The sequence below is a fragment of the Hylaeus anthracinus genome, unplaced genomic scaffold (assembly GCF_026225885.1).
Source record: "Hylaeus anthracinus isolate JK02 unplaced genomic scaffold, UHH_iyHylAnth1.0_haploid 0, whole genome shotgun sequence".
In the NCBI taxonomy this organism is placed as follows: Eukaryota; Metazoa; Arthropoda; class Insecta; order Hymenoptera; family Colletidae; genus Hylaeus; species Hylaeus anthracinus.
Window position 1 is genome coordinate 25,513,177 of NW_026533254.1, and position 6,000 is coordinate 25,519,176.

Genomic DNA, 6,000 nt, shown 5'->3' on the forward strand with positions numbered 1-6,000 from the left:
GGCCGCTCCAACGGTATACGCGCGGTCTGATTTGTCGGAGGTTTTCCGTTGATATCTCCTCAACGAAGCCTCGTACAACATTTTTGCTAAGGAAAAAGTTGTTTCAAATCACCTCCCGAACCACCCCTTTCAAGGACCTCCAACGTTTTTGGGACACCATGTAGAATGGAAATTTTTCGTACAATGCTTCGTTTTCGAAATAATTGATTTCGAATGTATTCGGAGCACGTGCACACTTTACGTTAATTATCTTAAAAACGTAAATTATCTTAAAAATGATCTTCTACGTTAATTATCTCAGAAACGAAGCCTTGTAGGAACAAATTTTCTACTACATTTTCTACTTATTTATCGTTGGATCACATTGTACCAGTAATTATACGACGCCCAGCGTTAAAGTCGTCGCTTAGATCGTAACTATCGTTAGATTTTGTACCTATATACCGTGAGCGGTACAAATACAAGTTTGCTCAACAATTTGGTGCATAATCAGCATAATACAGTGACGGGAAAAACTCTAGGCTTCGAATAAATCTGAAGTGTACCGAAAATGTTCGAAAGAAGAAACGAGACAAACTTCGGATTTATTCGAAGCCTAGGGTTTTGCCCATCGCCGAGTACACGCAATGAAAGCATGGCAAGAAAACTCCAGAAACTTGAACAAAGTTGACGGTGAACATATTTTTAGGATAGTTGAAATCGTTTCACAATGTTCCTCCGCTTCGTTACCTTCAAATAAATGACAACAATCTTCTGTGAACATGTACAAAAAACAAAAAAAAATAATTAAACGACAAAAAAGACAGAATTTATATTAGATAAAATTAGCGACGATCACCGTAACCTTTTTCTACTGTGTCGCACCAGCACGGAATTCTGTCTTTTGTGTTTTTAATCCTTGAGAGAGAGAGAGAGAGAGAGAGATGAAAGCTTTCTTCGGGCTTTCGACAAATGCAAACAATAATTAGACAATAACGAATTCTAAAAGCGCATAACTGTAAAGGGAAACGCTGCTCCGAGCTTGAGCTTCGTTTTTCGATAGAGAGCCAAATGTAGGAAATGGAATCTAGCCAATCGTTTGAAAATCGTGGGAAATAATACGGCAGTGCTTCGAGAGATGTTCGAGACGAACATCTTTGGAGGTTTCACGGCATTTGCGTTTCAGAAATTGAACCTCCGTTCGCGGATGTTTTTCAGAGTTTTAAGAACGAAGCTTTTTTACACTTAACAGTCTCGAAACTGATAGGGATAACATTGTTCGTGCTTTTAGTTTTCGGCGAGGAACATCTTTCGAGGCATTACAGCTGTATGCAATCAGGGCCGGGTTTAGCAATATTGGCGCCCCCGGCAAGATTATCGTGGCGCCCCTTCAGAGCTTAAATTTTTTAAGAAAAGAAGACAAGGTAATAATATCAAATGATGAATCTGTAGCTAGATTGTAAAGATTGTTAAACTACAATATACAGGGGGGACAAAAATGTTGTAACACCTTGAAAGGGGTGATTCGGGAGGTGATTTGAAACAACTTTTTCCTTAGCGAAAATGTTGTCAGAGGCTTCGTTAAGGAGATATTAACAGAAAACATCAACCAATCAGAGCGCGAGGATGCCGATGGAGCGCTCGTGGTAGCCAATGAGCGCAGGCGTCTAGCGCGTAGCCTACGCTCCACTGGCATCCTCGTGCTCTGATTGGTCAATGTTTTCCGTTAATATCTCCTCAACGAAACCTCGGACAACATTTTCGCTAAGGAAAAAGTTGTTTCAAATCACCTCCCGAACCACCCTTTTCAAGGTGTTACAACATTTTTGGGACACCCTGTATAGCAGCTTTACGAATCTACACCGCGACGCCCTTAAAAATCTGGCGCCCGCCTCTAACGCCGGCCCTGTATGTAATATAGTGGGGAGATCGAAATCATGCTTCTCGAAGGGCAACGAATCATTAGTCATAGAATCGCGATCGGCAAGGATTAAAATCACGAACACGATAAATTGTTGGACTACTCATTGTGTAAATACTGTCTCTATTGTAAATACACTCGTTTATCATCGACACCGATCAAATTTTAAACCGATGCAACAATTAACAAACGTACTCCGATTGTTCGTTACTATAGGGCTGAATCTGTGTACCTTGGTTGTCCTTTGTTACAACATTATTTTTATTAATTACGAGAAATAGTTCTAATCGAATATATCACTGTATCGTCAATTACATTTTAGAAAGTACTTTGTAGTATTTTTATCTCTTAAATGGATTTAAATCAATTCCGTCTTTTTACACATCCATATATACGTATGTATGTATATGTGTACGTATCGTAAACGACTTCTCGGGCTGATTGATCTAACGATGCGTATCAATTAGGATAATTTGCTTGTAATCGCAACGTATTGCTGTATTTCGTATCCTAGACTGTGTTTAACGGAACGAAGATAGCAATCGATTGCAATTAAATAAATACATGTATATATATATATCGTTGTAGTCCGGTATCGAGACGAATTACAAATAATAGAATATAAATAATCGATCTCAACATGTTTTATTTAATGATAAATATCCAATCCCTAGTTCATAAATACAGTAAGTACATATATATATATATACATATAATAATTGCATAATTAAGGAGTGATAAAATAAATTCACCTGAAACTATAGCAATTTTATTATTGTTTAAACATCTTACGATATATTCTAAGCGATATCGAATGGATTTTTCATAGGTTTCGTTGTACATTCGTATTTTATTTATATGACAACTACACACGCATTTGCATTCGCACGTACAAGGTGGCGCTAACGGTGCAGCGATTAGTATGTCCATCTAGCGGTCAATACTATGAACTAAAATCCAATATATATAGATAGATAGCATAATCGTGTTCACATTTAACGTTGAAAAACGAATATATAGCTTAATTCTAGTATGATAGCGATTAAGATATTAACATAATTGGTTAATTAACTTAAGTTATTATCATTATATCGTTTAAAAATAATTATTATTTAAAAAAACTGGTGGCGCCATCTCTTAAAAAAGGCTCCAAGCTTGTAGCCAAATAGTTCCGGCGTTTCAACGCTAGATGGCGCTACATAAAGTGCAAAATACCGAAACATTAATTAATGTTTAAAGACGCTTTCTCAGCATAATTGTAGCATCATAATGCTTAGAATATTAACCAAATTGGTTAACTAGCTTATGGTGATAGCAGTATACCGTTTAAAAATCATTATTACTAAAAGAATCGTAGCGCCATCTCTTCGGAAAGGCTCCAAGCTTGTAGCCAAATAGTTCCAACGTTTCGAAGCTAGATGGCGCCACATAAAGTGCAAAATACCGAAACATTAATTAATGTTTAAAAACGCTTTCTCAGCATAATTGTAGCACCATAATGCTTAGACTTTTCTCCTAATTGTTCAATTATTTATGTTAAGAACGTTATATCGTTAAAAAATATTTTATACAATCTTGCCACATCTAGCGGTGGCATCTTATAACTATTTGACTACAAGCTTGGGGACTTCCCTAATAGATGGCGCCACCAATTTTCTTAATAATAAATACTTTTAATCCGTATAGTTCTAATAACATAAGTTAATTAAGCAATTATGTGAATCTTCTAAGCATTATAATACTACAACTATGCTGAGAAAGCGCTTTAAAGATTAATTGTTATTTCGGTATTATGTGTAGCGACAATAGCGACAGCCGCGAAATACAATAAAACTAGGGACACCCCAGATTCAACTTCTCCATCTGTAATATGCAGGGTGTTCGGGTCTCAATGAACAAACTGGTGAGCATGTCCTACAAGTGGAAATAAGAAAAAAATAATAGTCGGAGTTTGCGCAACCTACAAGAAGGCAACCGAACCGACAAGCAGACTACTATCGGTTGCCGCATACAGGGGGCATCCGTGCATAAAAATAAAAGATATGCGTGCAAATACATAAACGTAAGTGAAAAGATGTACAAATAGTTATAAGTAAGCAGTAGTGAAACTTGTAATTACATAGTTACTTTAATAAACAATCAAACAAACAAACAAACGTGTCATATTTTATTCGTGCTACCTCCCCCAATATCATGTTCCCCTGATACCAAAATGTAAAACCCGGGTAAAAATTTCGATACATACCATATATTCCTCGTGCCACCTCTTCGCGTATCATATTCTCCTGATACCAAAATGCAAAATCGGTCAGAATTCCGAAATGTACCGAAAATGTGCCCCTTGAATTAGGCAACCTATACTTACAGATATGTCGGACGGGTTGCTTGCTTTTAGGCGCTAACGTGCCACCTCTTACCATATGATGGTTTCCTGATACCAGGAGTAAAATTCTGACAAAAATTCGATACGTACCATATTCTCCTCGTGCCACCTCTTACCATATGATGTTCTCCTGATACCAAAATGCAAAATCGGCCAGAATTTCGATACGTACCAAAACTGAACCTCTTGAATTAGGCAACCTATACTTACAGATATGTCGGGCGGGTTGCTTGCTTTTAGGCGCTAACGTGCCACCTCTTACCATATGATGGTTTCCTGATACCAGGAGTGAAATTCTGACAAAAATTCGATACGTACCATATTCTCCTCGTGCCACCTCTTCGTATATCATATTCACCTGATACCAGGAGTAAAATTCTGACAAAAATTCAATACGTACCATGTTTTTCTCGTGCCACCTCTTACCATATGATGTTCTCCTGATACCAAAATGCAAAATCGGTCAGAATTTCGAAACGTACCGAAAATTAGCCCCTTAAATTAGGCAACCCATACTTACAGAATTGTCGGACCGGTTACCTGTCCTTAGGCGCAAACGTGCTTCCTCTTCACACTACATGTGCTCCTGATACCAGGAGTAAAAATCCAACATTTCCCGTCACAATTTTGAAAGGATCCATTTGCAACATTGTTGAAGTTTAAAGAAAAGTGATTTGCAACATTGTTGGGTTTGCAACATTGTCAAAGTTTCGTGAGGAGCGATTTGCAACATTGTTGAAGTTTGGAGAAAAGTGATTTGCAACATTGTTGGGTTTGCAACATTGTCGAAGTTTCGCGAGGAACGATTTGCAACATTGTTGAAGTTTTGAGAGGAACGATTTGCAACATTGTTGAAGTTTGGAGAGGAACGATTTGCAACATTGTTGAAGTTTGGAGAAAAGTGATTTGCAACATTGTTGGGTTTGCAACATTGTCGAAGTTTCGCGAGGAACGATTTGTAACATTGTTGAAGTTTTGAGAGGAGCGATTTGCAACATTGTTGAGTTTGCACAATTGATAAAGTTTTAAGAGAAGCGATTTGCAACATTGTTGACTTTGCAAAATTGGCCAGAATTCCGAAATGTACTGAAAATTAGCCCCTCGAATTAGGCAACCTATACTTACAGACTTGTCGGACCGGTTGCCTGTCCGTAGTCGCAAACGTACCACCTCTTCGGATATCATGTGCTCCTGATACCAAAATACAAAAGCGGCCAGAATTCCCGTACTTACCGAAAATGAGCGCCTTGAATTAGGCAACCCATACTTACAGGTATGTCGGACCGGTTGCCTGCTTTTAGGCGCTAACATGCCACCTCTTCGCATATCATGTGCTTCTGATATCAAAATCCAAAATCGGCAAGAATTTCGGCACGTACCGAAAAATGTGCCCCTTGACTCAGGCAACCCATACTTACAGGTATGTCGGACCGGTTGCCTGCTTTTAGGCACTAACATGCCACCTCTTCGCACATCATGTTCTCCTGATACCAGGAGTAAAATTGTGCAAATCTGATCCAAATTTGATACGTACCCAATTTCCTTCGTGCTACCCCTTCGCATATTATGTTCTCCTGATACCAGGAGTAAAATTCTGACCAAAATTCGATACGTACCATGTATTCCTCGTGCCACCTCCAAAAAATGTGGATCAGAAGTTTTGACCAAACCACCTTAATAGATCAAAGGATCCTTAAATCGTGAAACTCAAGTACTC